The sequence below is a fragment of the Ambystoma mexicanum genome, chromosome 1q (assembly GCF_040938575.1).
Source record: "Ambystoma mexicanum isolate Mex_15411 chromosome 1q, UKY_AmexF1_1, whole genome shotgun sequence".
In the NCBI taxonomy this organism is placed as follows: Eukaryota; Metazoa; Chordata; class Amphibia; order Caudata; family Ambystomatidae; genus Ambystoma; species Ambystoma mexicanum.
This window is the reverse complement of record NC_090922.1, coordinates 373,129,880-373,149,786: the sequence shown is the minus strand read 5'-3', so window position 1 is coordinate 373,149,786 and position 19,907 is coordinate 373,129,880.

The window sequence follows — 19,907 nt, the reverse complement described above, 5'->3', positions numbered from 1 at the left end:
ATGACTGGAGTCGAATTACCCTACAGAAGAAGAGATTAGAAAAGATGACGCTCAAAACAATGGGCCTCATTCCGACCCTGGGGTTAACCAAGGCGCTATTAGCGCCTTGGTTGACACCGTTATTTTTCCGACTCCGCCATGGTGAGTGGCGGAATTACCGCCCCATTCGAAGGTTGGCGGGTTCGGTAATTCCCCATTCACCAAGGGCCCTTCCCCATTCCCATTTTTGCCCCATAGGGCTCAATGGGAATGGGGAAGGCGCTAATTACGGCAACGTAAATTAGGGTGCCGTAATTAGCTCCTAGGTCCCTTTGCGGGTTGGTTTTTTAATGCCTGCAAACCCTTACCGCCCTACTCGGAATGACCCCCAATGTTCCAGAGGAAGATACATATGGGTAAAACTATGCGTAGATGCCCTCTTTTCTGTTGTTGGGGGGCCTTACTCGTGAGGGACAAATCTATTAGAACATACTGCAGATGAAAACAGGCTGCCCCACACTTTAACAAATATTTCATTTATTTTCAAACAGATGAAGAAGTGATTCAAGTGTCTGGAAGAGTCACAAAGGAAGCCCCACAACAAGGAGCCACCAATGTGATTATGGATTCCTTGATAGAATGAAAACAAATAATGATGAATGTACAAAACGACATGTAAGCAATGAAAAAGGACACTGAACATTTAAAAGTAATCATGGTAGAGTAACAATGCAGAACATTTGGCTACAGGATAAGATATATCATGTATTATAAATAAAACTGAAAGAAAACCCACAACGACATTCCCTCCCAAATAAACTTGTTTTCAACAAACTGTGTTTGAATATTTATTTACCCTTTTAAAGTATGTACGCCTATATGCATTATTATTGATTAAAAAGCATTGCAAATGTTACACTAACTGTTTGCAAACACTAAACCCAATACATATTTAATTTTTTTTCCAAATGTACATTTCCCAAAAATATATTTAGACGCGGCTACCAAAATATCCAATCACGCTGCGTCATCGAAATCGCATGTGGCACGCCTCCAGGTCATTGCTGCATTTACCCGCATCGCTAAATGTCGATGGCTCATTGGGCTGGATTCTAGCCGCAGCTATACATCTATGTTTAAAAAAAATATGATATCCTTCTAACTGAAAAAAAGAAAACAGAATCAGTTCAATGACACACACTTTAATAAACACAATTTGATACACACATTTGTATGACCCTCATATATTATGTACAGTTCATCACATGTACTATACAGCAAATAGAACATTAGTGCATAGTACACTGTTGTTCTCTTTGCACATAATAATCATTGGGTCATTGGGAAAAACAATCCAACCTGGATTAATAAAAAACATACAACAACATAAAAAACCATAAGAAAACAGCACTACAAAAAACCAACAGGGATATATAACTGGGTGAAAGTAACCAAAGGACATTATACTGGTAGCATGCAGAACCAATTTTGAGAAGGTTAAGAAAACTTGGAGAACAAGAGACAATAGGGTAGGATAAATAAACTTGGAGAACAAGTCATCAAACAAATATAGTTTATCAAACTACTTTTTAAAAAGCTTTTTTCATTCTTGGCAGCATCGTCTTTTTCATGTTGTCATTTTCATTGTTTTATATTTTGCTCCATATTAAAACATTCAAACTTGTCTGAACATGAGAGCTCAAGTACTGACAAAGTCATAATTTGGACCTACAATCCACATGAATAAAAAAACAGCAGACAGTTGGAGCTTCTTCACAGTCAAGGAACACTCCGCAAAAAAAGAAGCAGAGGAGATACTCTTCGCCTTCTACAATAGAACTCTGTGCCATGGACATTCTAATGTTCCATTGAAAAGTCTAGGAACATCAATAATGATTAATCCATCATAAAAGAAAAATGCATAGGTCCCATTCCTTACATAGAAGGAGATCAGCACCACCTACAGCACCTCCATCCACTAATGCAACAACGTCAACAGTGGTATGAAATGTACAGACTCCTCTTTTACCGAATCCTGATCTTTCCATGATGCAAATAATATGTAAACAATGGGCCTCATTACAAGGTTGTTGGTCCGGATACAATGTTACCAGTAAGCTTACTGGTACCGTTGTGTACGGACCGGCAAACTCTGAGTTGTGCCACAGGTACCTTTCATTCTGCCAGGTCTGCAAGGCGGAATGAAAGGCACCCACTAGCACAGCTAGCCTGTAGCACCGGCACTGTTATGAAAGGGTAATTACTGAGTCTGGCGGGTCGGAATACCCTGGTAATTGCCCATTTGCGTGTGCCAGACTTTCTTGCCGGTATGGAGGTAGCCTTGCCAGTTTTACCAGCAAGGCTACCTCCAACCTTGTAATGAGGCCCAATGTAAAGTCATTAATAAAAGGCTAGAAATATCACAAAGAGAGCTTTACGTACATCGGCTGCTTCCATCTATAACAATACCACGTTCTTTTGAATATAGGTTGACCTTTCACAGGAGTTAACTGTACAACATCTAGTGCAAATCCACTGGGATGATGATAACAATGCAGCAACAAGAAAATAGAAAAATAAACATATTACTAAACATGAACGTGCACAACACCACCAATTGAATTACAGCAGAAAACACTTGAAACACCTACAAGTAATGCATAGCTCAAAATACATTATAAGTACAAGAGGTACAATCAAAGAAACCATCAGACTTAATAACATGTCCACATTTTTCAAACTAAAAAAATACAGTAAAAATACTTGCCACTCAAACACAGCAAATGAAGAAAATAATAATGAACACTATCTAATAGCAATTGCACTACAACAAACACACACAACACTGCAAATAAACCTTCAAATCTGTAAATATAGAGTAACAGTTACTTTCACATCAGCCACACTCCTGCCATGTGCACAGTCAGAGTTCAGTAATCAAAAGGACAAAACTGCAGAAAAACAAATACCAGAAAAAGAGGACTATATACAAATACAACTACTAAAATGGCTGACACGTGTTCAGCACAACCTATCACTAAGCCGTACACAAATTCAAAAGTAACAACATCCAACAACAAACAATGCAACTGAAACAAACCCATCGTTCATAGCTGTAGCTATTTGACGCAGATACAGATCTTGATTTGTACCCGCGGCTACACGCACATTTTCCTGTAAGCCCCAAATCAAACTAAATTGGCTTTCAAACTTTCAAATCAAAACTCTGAATGCAAAATTGCATTTCAACTGCAACAAACTCCAGAAACTGTCCCTAACATACCTACAAGCACCCCCCTCCACTCCTCATAGTCCTCCTCCAGTCCCCCAGGTCTCTTATAATCCCACAAAACACTCAATACATATAAGATGCCACCTCACCCAAAATTCCAGGTAGTCGCGGCAACCACTGTCCCGTTCCTGCTAAAAATCCTAGACCGTGCAGCATACCTGCAAATCCAAGAGCACTTGGAAGCCAACAATCTTCTAGGCCTTAGACAATCTGGTTTCCGACCCAAACACGGAACAGAGACAGCTCTACTTGACTTAAAAACCCAAATTGAAGTATTAAAGGACAATGGCAAACTTGCCTTATTACTCCTACTTGACCTCTCTGTGGCCTTTGACTTGGTCAGTCCCCAAATCCTATGCAAGCATCTTCACTCGGCCGCCCATTTCTCACCATCAGCCACGGCCTGGATCAAATCATTCTTGAGTAATAGATCTATGCGGGTCTTCTCTTAATCTGCAGCTGCAGATCCTTCCCCGATTCATTGCGGCGTCCCCCAGGGCTCTTGTGTGTCACCAACGCTCTATAAAGTCTTTACAAAACCACTTTTTGATGTACTTGACTATCTGGGTGTCTCCTATACGGACTACGCTGACGACACCCAGATACTCATTCCCATCACTGGTGACTACTTGGCTGACACTAAGGCCTTGAACGAGGTCTACTTGGTTATCCAAGCTTGGATGGCACAACACCAGTTATGCCTCAATGATGACAAGACTGAGCTCCTCATCTTGGGCACTACGCAACGCCTTAGTAAACTTGAGCCATCCTACCAATCATTTGTCATTGATGGCAACACCATCCAAGTCTCGAAAGACACCAAAACCCTAGGTGTCTATCTTGACGCCACCCTATCCCTATCCAGACAAACAAATGCAGTCAGATCCTCTTCAACATACACCTGCAAACTCATTGCAGCTTGCAGGCCATTCCTGACCACCCCCAACGCAGTCACTCTGGCCAGAACTCTTATCATGGCCAAAATTGACTATGCGAGCGCCCTCTACCTTGGAACGAGCCAAGAGAATATGAACAAACTGCAAATTACCCAGAATAACGCTATCAGAGCAGCCCTAAACATCCCACGAAACCACCACATCTCGGAATCTAGATCTAGCTTGCACTGGCTGTCAAACAGAGAATTTCACTGAAAGCCTTAGGCCTCACCCACAAATGCCTAGCTAACCAAGCCCCACCATACCTCTGTAGCCGGCTATCCCGACACGCGCCCACCCGTCCACAAAGAACGGCTCAGACCCACTGCCTTACCATCCCTAGGTTCAAACTACAAAAGGCGGGTGGATCTAGCTTCCCCGTCCTAGCCTCTAAGCTTTGGAATGCCCTCCCTCTCACCATCCGATCCGAAGAACGCTTTAGTGCCTTCAAAGCTAAAACCAAATCCTGGCTCTCCAACCAGCCATGATGTCCGGACCAGCCCTGGGAAACTCCTGCGCTAATCTACCTTCTGTAAATATGTATATTGCTGTATGCCTTGTATACTATGTACTGTTCAATGCTTTGAATATATTTAATTGTATGCTTATGTAACCATGTCTAAATTGCGCCCTGATGCCTCCGGGCCGGATGGTGCGCGTTACAAATAAAACAAATACAAATACAAAATACCACACGTCCAGAAACGCATGACGTGCCACTTGCTCTAATATAGCTGTGGCTACAATGAGGGAGGTGTAGCACCACTAACCAATTACAAAGTACAACACACAGACACATCATACATACCCTGCTCATACAAACTACTAGAAATTCAAATTAGTTATAATTTTCCTGGAAATAGAGAAATACTGCAGATATTAGGGCTATCGCTGCCCTATAGTTTCTATTCACTGAAAAAACGTTCTTAAGTTACATTTACAAAAACACATGAAATTCACAGAAAAAAAGTTGTTAAAGGGACGTAATGTTTACAAGTAAAACCGAAAAAACCTCAGAAATATGCGAGTTACGGTAAGCTAAGCAACCATAACTCATGCCACCACTGTGCACTGCTAATACTAACACCGAGGACATCAAAGATGACATCACAAATGTCATTGATGACATCGCTGATGGCATCACATATGACATTAATTTTGATGAAAAGTCAGTACATCGGGTTGTGTTTATAATGTGGGTAACCAGATGTCAGAGGTGATGGGGAGACATATCATGAACTACTTAATCTATTAAAGAATGTGCTAATCTAAACAGAACATTATATTAGCGTGCTGTTGTTAATACAGGAACCTAATCGTGAACTTGGATGAACTAAGTAATGATTTTAAGGAACTTTTAAAGTATGTAAAATATCATGTGATTAAAAATGTTCCCTAACATTGTCCTTATTGTACCTGTCCCCCTAGTCCTCAGTAATCATCCCCATCAGATTCTGAACATTTTAATCAAAGATGATTTGATGAAACCTCACTCCCTTGCTCCCCTTATGATTATTGTACACAAATTCCTAATTCACCCATTTATGTTTCCTATTCTAATATCCCAACCCTTTCTTGAATAAATATATTTTTTGTACAACAAATGTTCAAATGTTTTGTTTATTGTTGTGTGGTATTTCCGTGTTTTTGTAAAACTCCCCTTATGACTCCATTGACTACGCAACTGTCCAGGGTGTCTGCAATCAAAATTGAGGTGTCCCCATAAAGGCGCATTGTCCATACATGTCCGTTTTCGCATGATGAACTTTTAATTGGTCTGCGGCCACTGCGCCTGTTCTATGGATAGCGGGTGCATGCGTGCTGAAATTGCTGCCTGAAGGGTGTCCGGGGATGGAAGTCATGGCTATGGACATCCCCGGACATCATCATGTGACTGTGCCCTGCGGCATGATGGTGGTGTCTGCAAACGGTGTCTGGGGCCATGGACAGTTTAAAAGGGTTTTTCCAGCCAATCTATACTGTTTCAAGCAGAAATGTTACCCTTTCACAGCTCGCAGACCCATTCTACATTGATCTGGCAATGTTTTATAACTTTTCAAGGGCTTTTTGTGACTCAGTAGTCCACAGACAGTACGACTGTCTGCGGACGGTCACTCGAAAGGGACCCACCCATTACTTTTCCTCATTCTCAATATGGCTATCTAGGAGAGAGCATCTGGAGAACACCTGTTTTGCAGATCTCTGAAAACCTGCTGCAATGATAGCTGCTATGGCCATCTCTGCTTCCCAACCACCCCCACCACCAGCACAGCCATTACTGTCTGGAGGGCCTGCAGAGGGGAACAGGTGCAGTGAAACAGAAGAGGAGGATCAAGAGGAAGAAGAGGATGTAGTGCAGGAAGTCCCTGGCACCAATACTTGGAGTTAGTCCTGGGTGTGCTAATTTTTTACAACCGTTGGAAATGTCCCAAAAGCTTGTGCAAGCAAAATTCGATGCACTGAGTGCAAAGTTGTACTCAGTCACAGGAAACATGGATTGTATTCCTACGGGACTACTTCCATGAGGCACCACACCAAATTGGCCCACTGGAGTGCTCTGAGAAAGGCAATGGCTTTCTCAGGTAAGAGCAGGTTGACTTCATTCACCCCATCATCTTCCTCTGCTCCTCAACAAAGGATACTATTTTGGTACAGAGGATCCCAGCAGCGGCTTCACAGTCTTTCGAGGGTCACTGTGCTATGTGTGTACTGTGAAGCACCAATCTGGAGCAGTTTCAGAGTGATTTCGAGGCTGCAGTCAAGGATCGTGAGAAACACTGCCACCTACCTGATTAAGGCCTGCCCAACATTTTCCTCTATCCACTTGCCCCTTCGTCCCTGTGGTTGGTGCCTCTTCCCTCCCTTCCGTCTCCTACCTTGCCTCTCCTGGGAAAAATGCCCAAAAAATACATTGAAAAAATACAAAAAAGGTTCCTTTAGGAGCCACCTTTCACAGTAAAAAAACAGAAGTGAGAAAAAAATTCAGAGGCCCCTGTGCAGCTTGAACAGTCCGCGGACAGCGCAGTAGTCCGTGGACATTTAAAAATTGCAGACATGGGACAATTGCAATCATTGCAATTGTTTTGCGCTCAAAAAGGGTGGCTCTTAAAAGAAACTTTTGTAGTTTTTTTGTTTGGCTTTTATATATTTTATATTTTCTTTTTGTTTTTGGTTTTACAAACTAAACTAAGAAAGCACTTCACTGATTTTCATTATTTCTTCTCACTTTCAAAAAAACAGCTTTAAAGCATTTTGAAAGTTTTCCACAAAAATCTGAAAAAGGTTGGCCCTATCAAATGTAATGTTCTCATTATGAAACAATGTCATGCCAACATCGCAAACAAAAGCACACACAGCTTTATTGACGTTGCACCTCACTTTTTCCATTTGCGGACCAAATGAACTGGAATACATCCACATCAGTCTCTGGGAAATTTGTGAAAAATATTTATGAATTAGAGAAAATTTCCTTCAACTTTCCCAATGTCTCCTTCAGTGCAAACTGCAATGAGATTCCAGTCATGTTCCCCAAACTGTTCCCACCACAATGAATGATAATAATGCCTGGATGCTTCAATTGAACCATATTTTTGCAAAATGTGAGCAAGTCCACGCACTTCATGTCAGGCACTCCATACCAGGACACTTCCAATTCAGGGAATCCAAGATTTTGGGCAATTTGGCAATGCTCAGCATGCACCTTCACCCAGTGGACCTAAGAGTCTCCCAAAATCCAAACACACTGCCTGCTAAAAGACATTGCTGTGGCCATTTTCAATCCTCTCACAGCTCCTACTAACAAAACTCCTGCGACCCTCTCTTCCTGTACAACACACCCAATGTCCGCAGACACAACGACTGTCCGCAGTCTCCACAGTCCCCTTTCCATGCCATGCAACCCCAAATGACCCAGATGTGGAACGTGCGTCCATGCACTACCGCACTGGCCACGGACAAATCATCAAATTGAAGGGGGTGGGAATGGAAATTAAACACAATGGGTCCCATTATAACTCCGGCAGTAGCTGTGCCGGTATAAATGGCAGGCTGCCGCCAGGATTGTGTTTTTTTTCTGGCGCCTGACTTTGGGGAATCACTGGGGCCTTACAGCCCCGGCAACCCGTGAAGCCAGTTGCCGATAGGACTCAATGGGAATGGGGAGGACGGTAACACTGCCACCATTGATAATGGTGCCAGTGCTACCGTCAAAGTCTGCAAGCGGGTCCCGTTCCGATCGCCAGGTCAGTTATTTAATGTTTAATGGTGGCTTTGAAAAGAACCTCCTTTTTTTGGGGTTTGTTAACAAACACCTTTTTTTAAACTGTGGGAAAAAAAATCACATTATCATTCTAAAAAGATGACATTCCTGCAGCGTACAAAAAGCAGATACACCTTTATGAACTATCTGCTTTGAGGACTGAAAAGTTTGTTGGACATCTCCATGTGCTTCTCTGATTTATTTCCGAAAAAAATAATCTGAGCAGCAGGAAACATTTGCATTCGGGTCTTAAAAAATCCTTCAGTGCAAAGACACTCCACAAAGGACAATCACAACATCTGGACATTTAAAGTGAGCCATTCTGTCACAGAACAGTTTGAGCCACAAACTGCATGCCAGGAATCTTCCACTTCTGCCAATCCAATATTTCCAAGGATGCCAGGATTATCAGCATATACCTTCAATGGCTGAATTGAAGAGTGTCCCAGAATCCACACAGTCTGCCTTCTCCATCCCATATCCATAGCCATTATCACTGCTCTCACAACTCCTGCAAACAAAACTCCTACTACCCTCTCTTCCTGTACACCACACACAGCAAACTGGATTGGCTACTCCCCACAATCTTCTATCCATGCCAGGTCATCCTCAAAAGACCCAGATGTGGCACTTGCCATCTGCCGTCTACTGAGGTGTCCGCGGACCCACTTACAGATGGCTGCCTTTCTACCCTTTCCATTTTCATGCTCTACACACTCCCTCATTGACTGCTTTTAAAGAGTCACACATCCATCCACCAATCACAATGAAAAACTCTATACCTTACCCTGTCATCTCACTTCAACACTTCAGATGTACACTTGAACTCTCAGAGTACGTATCTCTTGTTAATGAAAGACATCTGCATCAACAACTAATGTGCAACTGTGATATATATATATTACATGGCCACGGTAGTGGCCATGTAGTTATGGTTAAGTTGGTGTTTCCATAGGAAGAACACTTTTTGGGTGGCTTATAACTTCGCTCTCCCTGGATGGATCCTCACCAGACCTTGCAAAACAAGTATTTGGGTCACTCTGAATATTTTTGGAAAGTTTGGTGAGGATTCGTCCAGGGGGGGCAAAGTTATAGGGGGGGTCCCAAAACTTTTTTTTTTCCCATAGACTGAATGGGAAAAATGTTTTGCTCGCGTCTACAGCCCAAACCGCTGGACGGATTTTCACCAAATTTGGACCAGGAGCAGTGGCTTGGTCCCGAAAGCGTGCTTTTGCAAATTTGGTGAAAATCCGTCCAGTAGTTTTTTTTTAAAATGACCAAAAAGTAGGTCAAAAATAATTAGTGATATCTGTGTTCGGTCCGCGAACAGACTTCCCTGTTCGCTCCGCGGACAGTGTCCTGATTGGCCTATCGGCTTGCGTGATGTTCGTGGACATGCAACGTGTTCGCTGATTGGACGGTGTGGAGTGGGAAGCGCGTCAGATTTTCGGTAGCGCCCGCCATCTTGGATTTGCGGCGGTCCGCGGACAGCGCGGTGAAACTTTGTTCAAAATTTTTATTTAGTAGAGTGTGTTGGTGTGTAGGAGTGTTTGGGGAGGGTGGGAGTGTATGAGATAGGATGAAAGTTGTGTTTTTTATGTGTTAGATGTTCTTTTTGTGTTCGATTTGTCTGTGGACATCACGGGTGTTCTGAAATGTTCTAAATAAACTGAATGGGGGTGTTCTGAGGACTCAATATGTGTCCGTTTTGTTCGCAAGAAAACTGAAACTGTTCTAAGAACACTCGCAGTGTCCTCAAATGTCCGCAAATAAACAAAATGGGGGTGTCCTGAGGACGCTGTCCGTATTGTTCGTTGTCAAGTTGAATATGTTCTAAGAACACTCGCGGTGTCCTGAATTGTTCGCAAATACACAAAATGGGGGTGTTCTGAAGACATTGTCGAACACTCGCGGTGTCCTGAAATTTTCGCAAATAAACAAAATGGGGGTGTCCTGAAGACGCTGTCCGTACTGTTCTCTGTCAAGTTGAATGTGTTCTAAGAACACTCGCGGTGTCCTGAAATGTTCGCAAATAAACAAGATGGTGGTGTTCTGAGGACGCTGTCCGTATTGTTCTCTGTCAAGTTGAATGTGTTTTTAGAACACTCATGGTGTCCTGAAATGTTCGCAAATAAACGAAATGGGGGTGTTCTGAGGACACTGTCCGTATTGTTCGTTGTCAAGTTGAATGTGTTCTAAGAACACTCGCGGTGTTCTGAAATGTTCGCAAATAAACAAGATGGTGGTGTTCTGAAGACGCTTCTAAGAACACTCGCGGTGTCTGGGGAATGTTCGTAGGGGGTGTCCTGAGGACGCTGTCCGTATTGTTCTCTGTCAAGTTAAATGTGTTCTAAGAACACTCGCAGTGTCCTGAAATCTTTGCAAATAAACAAAATGGGAGTGTTCTGAAGACCTTTCTAAGAACACTCCCGGTGTCCTGGAATGTTTGTAGGGGGTGTCCTGAAGGCGTAGTCCGTATTGTTCGCTGGCAAGCTGAATGTGTTCTAAGAACACTCGCAGTGTCCTGAAATGTTCGCAGATAAACAAAATGGGGGTGTCCTGAGGACGCTGTCCGTATTGTTCTCTGTCAAGTTGAATGTGTTCTTAGAACACTCATGGTGTCCTGAAATGTTCGCAAATAAACGAAATGGGGGTGTTCTGAGGACACTGTCCGTATTGTTTGTTGTCAAGTTGAATGTGTTCTAAGAACACTCGTGGTGTCCTGAAATGTTCGCAAATAAACAAGATGGTGGTGTTCTGAAGACGCTTCTAAGAACACTTGCAGTGTCCGGGGAATGTTCGTAGGGGGTGTCCCAAGGACGCTGTCCGTATTGTTCTCTGTCAAGTTGAATGTGTTCTAAGAACACTCGCGGTGTCCTGAAATGTTCGCAAATAAACAAAATGGGGGTGTTCTGAAGACGTTTCTAAGAACACTACCGGTGTCCTGGAATGTTCGTAGGGGGTGTCCTGAAGGCGTAGTCCGTATTGTTTGCTGGCAAGTTGAATGTGTTCTAAGAACACTCGCAGTGTCCTGAAATGTTCACAAATAAACGAAATGGGGGTGTTCTGAGGACACTGTCCGTATTGTTCGTTGTCAAGTTGAATGTGTTCTAAGAACACTCGCAGTGTCCTGAAATGTATGCAAATAAACAAAAAGGGGGTGTTCTGAAGACATTTCTAAGAACACTCGCGGTGTCCTGGAATGTTCGTAGGGGGTGCCCTGAAGGTGTAGTCCGTATTGTTCACTGGCAAGTTGAATGTGTTCTAAGAACACTCGCAGCGTCCTGAAATGTTCGCAAATAAACAAAATGGGGGTGTCCTGAGGACACTGTCCGTATTGTTCGTTATCAAGCTGAAAGTGTTCTAAGAACTATCGCGTTGTTCTGAAATGTTCGTAGGGGGTGTCCTGAAAACGCTGTCCGTATTGTTCGCTGGCAAGTTGAAAATGTTCTAAGAACACTCATAATGTCCGCGGACATTAAAAGTTTCCATAGACCATAGGTGAAATGTTTGACTCTATGAATGTGATATGCTGCGGTGGTTGTTGCCAGGGCATAGAGTCTTGGGTGCATGGCCATTTGGCCATGCACCCAAGTCTCTATGCCCTGGCAACAACCACCGCAGCATATCACATTCATATTTGCTTATAACTTTGGGTGAAAAACAAATGTATAAGGAACAAAGGTATTAGATACTATGGATGTGATATGCTGCTATGGTTCTCCTTATTATTGTATACTGTTTGGTCTAGTAACGGCAGTCCATGTTTTTCTTGTTAATTTCTGTGATAAAAGAAAATAGCATGTTAGTATTAGTATTTTGTAATGACTTATTACATTGTATAATCAATATACTTTTTTTTTTTTTTGGACCCTCATATTTAGTAGATTACAAATTAGAGTACTCTGCAATTTGCTCAGTTTCTGTATTTGTTGCTAAAATCATTGGGTCTGTGGGAGAAAAAAAAATCCATGTTGGATTAAAAAAAAACTTTTTCTGTTATGCTACAGTTTGTTTGTTTGTTTTGTGTTCACTTGTTGTGTCTGGCTAATGCTTAATACTTTGGCTTGTTGTATTTTTTTGGAGAAGTAACATATTATTTATTTGTTTTGATATTATAAAATTTTGGAGCAGTTAGATACCAATTGGCGTCTTCTACTGTCTATTTTTTTATATATTTTAGTGGTATTGATTTATCTATTTGGATATTGTTAAATTTTGGGACAGTTAGATACCAATTGGCATATTCTAACTGTGTATTTTTGGTCTAATTTAGTGGTATTCATTTATCTGATTAGTTGTTGTAGAATCGTTGAGCAGTTAGATAGCTTTTGGAGTATTCTAACAGTTTATATTTTTTTAACACAAGTTTACTTAGGGTTTAAATACAGTTTAGTTATCAAATTTTGGTTTTAAAAACATCAAATAAGCGTTTGTAAGATTTCCTGGTAATCTCTGCTTTAGAGTAATGCTACTATCATTACATTCAAACCATCCACATTTCTTTTTTATATATGCAGTGTAGTGCCCTGAATTGGTTGTGGCTCCTGCGTGGTAGATTATACCGATTGTTGTGAAGGTTTTCTTACCAAGTGATATTTGACCATGTGTGAATCCAGTCAGCTTGCAGTTGTTTTTGGTACCATCTGCATTGTAACGTAGAAGCATTAGTATTATGTATTTACTATGTTTTTGTATTACTAACGTGGAGCGATTATCTGAATTGCAGGTAAAGCATAATATACCATGGTTTGCATTTTGTACAAGTCGCTGAAATGTAATGGATTCACAATTTGGTATTGATATATATATATATGAAGCGTTCATTGGGGATTTCTTCTTGTGTCACATTGTTGCAGAGAGTGCATATATGTTTCCACATGTATGAAATCTGAAAGATTTCATTTATAGGTATGTTTTTGTTTTCCAGTACTTGTAGTAAGTACATTAGAAATTCTTGTGGATCTTCCTGTGAATTTATAGTGAATTTCACCATTCCAGCACAGTAGTCCAATTGTTGTCTTATTCCAAAAACACCATACATGTTGTCAGGATTGTTTGCTGCATTTCTGTGAAGTACTAACATTTGCAAACACAATGGGTATGTACTGTGTAAGTAAATGTTGTCAACAATTGGTGGTAATTGAAATAGAATATTCATTGCTACATTTGCGTAGCAACTTACACCAACTATATTTGAGAATTTAAATGGTCCAGGTAGTTATGTATCTAACTGCTTTTTTTGGAGTTTGTCTTCCTTCTTTGTGGAACAGAATATGTGTTTAGGTGGGGGGTGTATAGTGAGCGAAGTCTATTGTATTCTAAAATGCAAGGAATATCAACGTTTATTTTACTTGCATCAAAGTTGATTAGAAATAGACCATCACGTGTACGTAAGTGTGATAGTGCTACATAGCTCATGCCTTCTTTAAAGACTGTGTTACCAATATCTATCATGGCTTTGTCTAGAGTAAGACCTTGTGATTTATGAATCGTGACTGCGTATGCAAGAGGTAGAGAAAATTGTTCTCTGCTTACATACATATATTTGAAGAGAAGGAATCTAGCTGTTGAGCGTCCTATCCTTTTTACTTCTGAGAGTTTGTCAAAGAGTATATTGACAAACTGAATTTTGTTGTCGCGTGGGTATGTTTGAAAGCCAACAACTGTACCCAGTGCTCCATTAACTAGTCCTTGGTCCACGTCAAGGTTACGTTTAAGCATTACTCTGCAATTTAAGGATAATTTTAATATCTTTTCTAAGCCTGCTGTGTTTGAGATTGATTTTTCTAAACTATTCAGTCTTGTTGTGGCTTGGTCACACATGGGTAGTGTCATACCATGTACATCTAGTTTGTCTGTGGCGCTAATTTCCATGATTGGTTGCATTTCTTTACTTAGCATGATTTCATTGAATTTGAAACAGCTTGCAAGAGTTGGCATTAAGGCATACAATTGACATTTTTCTGGGCAAATTGTTCGATAACATCTGTAGCACATGTATTATCGCCATAAAGTGCATTAATGTGCCGGGTTTTCAATATTGCTTCTGCTTCTTTAGAAAGTATACCAACTCTGATACTTTTTAAAATGTTGGCATAGTGAGATCTGCAGATTGTCGCATGTTTTCTGTTAATTCTCTGTATTGGAAATGTTGCCAAAGGTTGACATTTCCAAAGCTGCCAACAGTTTTACGGCAGAGTTTGTGTCCTAATGTTTTAAAAATAGGCTCACCTTTTACTGGTGTTAATTGAAGCAGATGTCCAAAAACAATAATGGGGGTAATTCATAGAATGCAGCGCACAAGTGGCGCACACGGCTGGCGCACAGTGTGCGCGTGCGAATCCCTGCGCCAGCCGCGTGCGCTAAAATCCATTTCCGCGCACAGCGTATTCATGGATTCCAGCCACCAATACCAGCCGTGGCGCACAGTGGCGCAGCGACCCTGCAGCAGCGCCAGTTACGCCCCCAAGAACGCCTCTCGCGCAGGGAAAAGCCATCAAAATCCCCAATCCAGCGCAAAGGGCTGCGCTAACCCTGGACCAGCATGGAAAGCGGGCTACGTGTATCACTGGGGTACGCGGGAAGTACCTCACGCGATTGGTCCCGTGCGAGCAGGGTACGCATATTTCAGGGGTGCACGGGAAGTTCCACAAGCGATTGCCGCAGGGTACGTGTATTTCAGGGTGCGCGGGAAGTTCCACACGCGATTACAGCAGGGTACATGTATTTCAGGGGTGCGCGGGAAGTTCCACACGCGATTGGCCCCGTGCGAGCAGGGTACATGTATTTCAGGGGTGCGCGGGAAGTTCCACACGCGATTTCAGCAGGGTACGTGTATTTCAGGGGTGCGCGGGAAGTTCCACACGCGATTGGCCCCGTGCGAGCAGGGTAGGCGTATTTCAGGGGTGCGCGGGAAGTTTCACACGCGATTTCAGCAGGGTACGTGTATTTCGTGGTGCGGGGGAAGTTCCACACGCGATTTCAGCAGGGTACGTGTATTTCAGGGTGCGGGGGAAGTATCACACGCGACATCAACAGGGTACTTGTATTTCAGGGGTGCGCGGGAAGTTGCACACGCGATTAGTCCCGTGCGAGCAGGGTACGCGTATTTCAGGGGTGCGCTGGAAGTTCCACACGCGATTCCAGCAGGGTATGTGTATTTCAGGGTGCGGGGGAAGTTTCACACGCGACATCAGCAGGGTACGTGTATATCAGGGGTGCGTGGGAAGTTCCACACGCGATCTCATCAGAGTACGTGTACTTCGGGGTGCGGGGGAAGTATCACACTCAACATCATCAGGGTACGTGTATTCCAGGGGTGCGCGGGAAGTTCCACATGCGATTCCATCAGGGTACGTGTATTACAGGGGTGCGCGGGGAGCACCACACATGAATTGCACCTGTGGGTCCTCCCGGTGTTCCCTCTACACCCTCCACAGCCCCTGCAGGTGGCTCACACCACAGGGGCCTACCCTGCACATGTCCTGCAGGCACCCCATCCACCATGGCCATGCCCCCCAGCCAACCCACATGTCAACTTGCACTACTGCCCACCAACGCATGTCCCCCTGCACCCCCAGCCACCAGGGGCACCCTCCACCAGGCCCCCACCCATGTCTCCCACCCCCCCATCCCCTAGCACTGTGGGGCACCTGCCAGCAGGCCCCCACCCATGTCCAACTCATGTTCCCCAACCCCCACGCCCCAGCACTGTGGGGCACCTGCCAGCAGGCCCCCACCCATGTCCAACTCATGTTCCCCACCACCCCCACCCCCCAGCACTGTGGGGCACCTGCCAGCAGGCCCCCACCCATGTCCAACTCATGTTCCCCACCACCCCCACCCCCCAGCACTGTGGGGCACCTGCCAGCAGGCCCCCACCCATGTCCAACTCATGTTCCCCACCACCCCCACCCCCCAGCAGTGCAGGGGCACCCTCCACCAGGCCCCCACCCATGTCTCCCACCCCCCCACCCCCCAGCACTGTGGGGCACCTGCCAGCAGGCCCGCACCCATGTCTCCCACCCCCATCCCCCAGCAGTGCAGGGGCACCCTCCACCAGGCCCCCACCCCTGTTTCCCACCCCCCGCCCCCCAGCAGTGCAGGGGCACCCTCCTACAGGCCCCCACCCATGTCTCCCACCCCCCAGCAGTGCAGGGGCACCCTCCACCAGGCCCCACCCATGTCTCCCACCCCCCCACCCCCCAGCAGTGCAGGGGCACCCTCCACCAGGCCCACACCCATGTCTCCCACCCCCCCACCACCCAGCACTGTGGGGCACCTGCCAGCATGCCCCCCCATGTCCAACTCATGTTCCCCACCGTCCCCACCCCCAGGCACTGTGGGGCACCTGCCAGCAGGCCCCACCCATGTCCAACTCATGTTCCCCACCACCCCCACCCCTCAGCAGTGCAGGGGCACCCTCCACCAGGCCCCCACCCATGTCTCCCACCCCCCGCCCCCAGCAGTGCAGGGGCACCCTCCACCAGGCCCCTACCCATGTCTCCCACCCCACAGCAGTGCAGGGGCACCCTCCACCAGGCCCTCACCCATGTGTCCCACACCCCAGCACTGTGGGGCACCTGCCAGCAGGCCCCCACCCATGTCTCCCACCCCCCACCCCCCAGCAGTGCAGGGGCACCCTCCACCAGGCCCCCACCCATGTCTCCCACCCCCCACCCCCCAGCAGTGCTGGGGCACCCTCCACCAGGCCCCCACCCATGTCTCCCACCCCCCCACCCCCCAGCAGTGCAGGGGCACCATCCACCAGGCCCCCACCCATGTCTACCACCCCCCACCCACCAGCACTGTGGGGCACCTGCCAGCAGGCCCCCACCCATGTCCAACTCATGTTCCCCACCCCCCCACCCCCTAGCACTGTGGGGCACCTGCCAGCAGGCCCCCACCCATGTCCAACTCATGTTCCCCACCCCCCACCCCCCAGCACTGTGGGGCACCTGCCAGCAGGCCCCCACCCATGTCCAACTCATTTTCCCCACCACCCCCACCCCCCAGCACTGTGGGGCACCTGCCAGCAGGCCCCCACCCATGTCTCCCACCCCCCCACCCCCCAGCACTGTGGGGCACCTGCCAGCAGGCCCCCACCCATGTCCAACTCATGTTCCCCGCCCCCCCACCCCCCAGCAGTGCAGGGGCACCCTCCACCAGGCCCCCACCCATGTCTAACCAACCCCTCCACCCCCCAGTACTGTGGGGCACCTGCCAGCAGGCCCCCACCGATGTCTCCCACCCCCCCACCCCCCAGCAGTGCAGGGGCACCCTCCACCAGACCCCCACCCATGTCTCCCACCCCCCCACCCCCCAGCTCTGTAGGGCACCTGCCAGCAGGCCCCCACCCATGTCTCCCACCCCCCACCCCCCAGCAGTGCAGGGGCACCCTCCACCAGGCCCCCACCCATGTCTCCCACCACCCCCACCCCCCAGCACTGTGGGGCACCTGCCAGCACGCCCCCACCCATGTCCAACTCATGTTCCCCACCACCCCCACCCCCCAGCACTGTGGGGCACCTGCCAGCAGGCCCCCACCCATTTCCAACTCATGTTCCCCACCCCCTCACCCCCCAGCACTGTGGGGCACCTGCCAGCAGGCCCCCACCCATGTCCAATTCATGTTCCCCACCACCCCCACCCCCAGCACTGTGGGGCACCTGCCAGCAGGCCCCCACCCATGTCCAACTCATGTTCCCCACCACCCCCACCCCCCAGCAGTGCTGGTGCACCCTCCACCAGGCCCCCACCCACGTCTCCGCCCCACCCCCCAGCACTGTGGGGCACCTGCCAGCAGGCCCCCACCCATGTCTCCCACTCCCCCACCCCCCAGCAGTGCAGGGGCACCCTCCACCAGGTCCCCACCCATGTCTCCCAGCACCCCCACCCCCCAGCACTGTTGGGAACCTGCCAGCAGGCCCCCACCCATGTCCAACTCATGTTCCCCACCACCCCCACCCCCCAGCACTGTGGGGCACCTGCCAGCAGGCCCCCACCCATGTCCAACTCATGTTCCCCACACCCCCACCCCCCAGCACTGTTGGGCACCTGCCAGCAGGCCCCCACCCATGTCCAACTCATGTTCCCCACCACCCCCACCCCCCAGCACTGTGGGGCACCTGCCAGCAGGTCCCCACCCATGTCCAACTCATGTTCCCCGCCCCCCCCACCCCCCAGCAGTGCAGGGGCACCCTCCACCAGGCCCCCACCCATGTCACCCACCCCCCCACCCCCCAGTACAGTGGGGCACCTGCCAGCACGCCCCCACCCATGTCCAACTCATGTTCCCCACCACCCCCACCCCCCAGCACTGTGGGGCACCTGCCAGCAGGCCCCCACCCATTTCCAACTCATGTTCCCCACCCCCTCACCCCCTCACCCCCCAGCAGTGCAGGGGCACCCTCCACCAGACCCCCACCCATGTCTCCCACCCCCACACCCCCCAGCTCTGTAGGGCACCTGCCAGCAGGCCCCCACCCATGTCTCCCACCCCCCACCCCCCAGCAGTGCAGGGGCACCCTCCACCAGGCCCCCACCCATGTCTCCCACCACCCCCACCCCCCAGCACTGTGGGGCACCTGCCAGCACGCCCCCACCCATGTCCAACTCATGTTCCCCACCACCCCCACCCCCCAGCACTGTGGGGCACCTGCCAGCAGGCCCCCACCCATTTCCAACTCATGTTCCCCACCCCCTCACCCCCCAGCACTGTGGGGCACGTGCCAGCAGGCCCCCACCCATGTCCAATTCATGTTCCCCACCACCCCCACCCCCAGCACTGTGGGGCACCTGCCAGCAGGCCCCCACCCATGTCCAACTCATGTTCCCCACCACCCCCACCCCCCAGCAGTGCAGGTGCACCCTCGACCAGGCCCCCACCCATGTCTCCCCCCCACCCCCCAGCACTGTGGGGCACCTGCCAGCAGGCCCCCACCCATGTCTCCCACTCCCCCACCCCCCAGCAGTGCAGGGGCACCCTCCACCAGGTCCCCACCCATGTCTCCCACCACCCCCACCCCCCAGCACTGTTGGGCACCTGCCAGCAGGCCCCCACTCATGTCCAACTCATGTTCCCCACCACCCCCACCCCCCAGCACTGTGGGGCACCTGCCAGCAGGCCCCCACCCATGTCCAACTCATGTTCCCCACACCCCCACCCCCCAGCACAGTTGGGCACCTGCCAGCAGGCCCCCGCCCATGTCCAACTCATGTTCCCCACCACCCCCACCCCCCAGCACTGTGGGGCACCTGCCAGCAGGCCCCCACCCATGTCCAACTCATGTCCCCCACCCCCCCACCCCCCAGCACTGTGGGGCACCTGCCAGCAGGCCCCCACCCATGTCCAACTCATGTTTCCCACCCCCCCCACCCCCAGCACTGTGGGGCACCTGCCAGCAGGCCCCCACCCATATCCAACTCATGTTCCCCACCA